At 33.4% G+C, this 3,379-nt stretch overlaps 1 long non-coding RNA gene across 1 annotated transcript in view; it reads right to left on the bottom strand.

The window, feature by feature from the left end:
- Positions 1-787: 787 nt before the first annotated feature.
- The window catches only part of LOC128248508 (uncharacterized), a 3,605-nt gene continuing 1,013 nt past the window's right edge, over positions 788-3,379 (bottom strand). Inside the window, exon 2 of the long non-coding RNA XR_008264678.1 lies at positions 788-2,555. This is a non-coding gene — a long non-coding RNA (uncharacterized LOC128248508). The remainder of the gene's footprint in view (positions 2,556-3,379) is intronic.

Raw genomic sequence — 3,379 nt, 5'->3', positions numbered from 1 at the left:
TATATATATATATGTATATATATATATAATACACAATATATATATATATGTGATACTGGCTTTACATAGATACATTCATACATAAACGCGTATGTGTGTGTGTGTGTGTGCGTATGTGTATAATACACAATATGTGTATATAATACACTCTTTAAATAGATAGATAGATACATACATATACGTGTGTCTGTGTGTGTCTGTGTCATACGTGTATGTATGTGTGTGTGTGTGCGTCTGTGTGTGTGTGTGTGTGTGTGTGCATAATGCACAATATATATATATATATATATAAATACTGGCTTTAAATAGATAGGCGGATACATGCATACTTACATATACGTTTGTGTGTGTATATATATATGTATATACGTGTATATATATATGTGAGTGTGTATATCCATATATATATATGTATATACGTGTGAAAATATATTTACGTCTATATATATACGTGTGTGTGTGTGTATATATATATATATATATATATATATATATATATACATATTAATTTATGAGTTTGTTTGTAAATAATATTGACTCAACTCTGTCTTGCACAGACATAAACACACAAGCACATCATACATTACAACTCACACAACGTAATACGTTCCATACTCGCGCGCTTCATTTGCACAACACTACTGCTACATACACAATTTCCCTTGGTCAGATAACGTAAGCACATTTCATTATATTAAACTTCATATAGCAAGCGCATAATATATACACGTATACGCAAAAATGTATGGAATAGTACGTATATATAACAGAAAAACAAACACACATGCATATACACATATCTGTATTAGAACTTTTCAAAAAAGAAAGAAAAAAATTAAGATATTAAAAAAATGGAAATTGAAACCAACTTTATCCTCATTAATATATTTCACTTACAACATAATTTAATTAATACATCATATTTACACCATAATTAATTAATATATCACACTTTATAGATTACGGCCCTGCATGTTTACCCTGAAACGAAAGCAGCGTGTCTCAATAACATATCTGAAATGAGATATAAATCTTTATAGTTAAAAACGAAAATTGAATTTTTTTTCCTGTCGATTACATATTTTGTTAGTTGAAAATTGCTTCTTTTTTTTATCATCAATAATTAGAAAATTTAATGGTGTATACTCAATATAAAATATCTAAGTTAGTTGCTTGTTAAGCTACACTTTCAAAACTGATGAGCAGATATCTGTTTTACATCTGTTCACTGTGTCTATAGAGGAAAGGATTAATGTCTCAGTTCATCTGGCCATTTGAGGAAAGTTAACAACAAAATTGTAGTATATTGTCCAAGAGAAATTTTCTTGATTATTTAATGTTAAAGAAACCGACCTCTTATATACTTAACTCTTTGTTTGTCCAAAGCATTTTATTCGTTCTAAATGTCCATGATTGTTTCTGTCTTTTAGTTAGCTCATGTTTCACACGTTCTGAATAACATAAAGCTTGCCATTTATTAGTCCAAATTTATTCCGGTGGATGAAAACAATTGGGAATGCGTAGCATACATGATGCATAGAAGCAAGAAAATATAACCGTGTGACGCGTTGACAAAAGTGATATTCTGTTGCCTTCCATTGGATATTTTTAGCAAGACACCATCTTGGCTAGATGCACACCTGTTTGTCACACCGGTCTGGAAACTCAGAATCTAAAGAATCCGAACAAATGCTACTAAGCATTTTGTTCAACATTCAGGCAATTCTACCAAAATTGAATTCGGCAGAGTTTGAATTCAGAGCCAGAAAAATACTGCAGAGCATTTCGTCCAGCGGTCCAACGATTCTGCCAATTAGTCGCCATCTTTACTAAACATTTTTTTTCATTTTTCGCTTAGCAGGATTCTGAGCAGAAGGTTTCCATCTTGTCCTGGCAATTCACTTCTCATGTAGCTCAAATATACTACATGCAAATCAAATGTTGCCGTAGAAATTTCGTGTTCCTTCACCTTTACTCCAGAGGGCTGTGGTAAACCATCAAAACATTGTGTTGCTGAAGAACCGCACGTATTTGTTTGAAATCTGAACACGACACATCAGTTTCTGTTAGTCAAATACTATCATTTGATTTTGATGCCAAAATGTGCTCTTTATGTCCATGTTCATGAAACATTTTTTTTCCTATTGTCATGTCTTAGACTAAGAATTTATATATAAACAATAACACAAACTTCGTGTTTAAGGACCAAGTAATCATCAAGCTAGGAGGGAACCACTTCCGTGTAATCTTCCCTAGAATTTCAACATGAGCACCATTTCTTCAGTAGTGAGCAGCAAACAAACACTGTTACAGGACTCACTGAAAAGATGAATAATTGTGATCAAATGGATAAGATGTTGATCCTATTATCCAGCTGAATAGAACTGACTTCTTACCACTTCTAGCAACTCGCAATCTTTTATTGATGTTCTGTTCTTCGAGAAGGAAAAGTACGTTTCTCTCCTTTTCATCAATGCACGGAGATGAACATTGATGTTTAAGTTTAATGGTTGCAATATTGATATCGAATCTTCTCGAAGGAGAATAATTTGAAACTGAAAAATATGAGAACCAGTTGTCGATGTGTATTTGCTTCCGAACACATTGCATCATCTAAATAATAAATTGATGATGTTATTTGTAAGACAGCCAAAATAACTGCAAATTACAAAAATAGGTTTGTTCAAAATCAATACATATATATTATTCAAAGTTAAGTAATCGAAGGATATTTTTTAACAATATCGGATCATTCGCCTGATTGCTTTATGGTTTCTAACCAAAGATTCTATTTAGTGTGCACGTGTGTGTGTGTGTGTGTGTGTGTGTGTGTGTGTGTGTGTGTGTGTGTGTGTGTGTGTGTGTGTGTGTGTGTGCGTGTATGTGTGTGTATGTGTGTCAGTCTGTACTTGTCTGTTTGTATGTGTCTGTATGCGCGTGTGTGTGTGTGTATTTGTATGTATGTCCGTGAAGGACAGAATGCAGAATACTTTTTAGCGAGTAGTGTATCCTGTCTATATTCTAAGAGAGAGAAAATGGGATGTTGAGATGTTTATGTCTTTCCTAAGAGTATCAGCAACACAAGAGAAGTAAAATGAATAATGCAATGTGAGATCATCCATGCAGTTGTTCTACCTGCTAGAAATAACAGCTAAATATCCCTTAATTGTATTCCGTTGTCTAGAAAGAAAGGCTACATTGGACATAGCTGCTATGCATTTGATAACAAGTTTCATAATCACGGTTAACCTGGACGTTAAACAACCGATGACAAGGGAGCAGTAACTGTTCAACCTTGTTTGTCTCTACTGAGACTACGTGGCCACATCAGACTCAACAAGCGGACCTCTACACTTTTGCTTTGATTGCTAGAAACAAA

Source organism: Octopus bimaculoides, chromosome 8 (assembly GCF_001194135.2).
Source record: "Octopus bimaculoides isolate UCB-OBI-ISO-001 chromosome 8, ASM119413v2, whole genome shotgun sequence".
Taxonomy (NCBI): Eukaryota; Metazoa; Mollusca; class Cephalopoda; order Octopoda; family Octopodidae; genus Octopus; species Octopus bimaculoides.
This window is presented reverse-complemented; position numbering and strand designations above follow the sequence as displayed.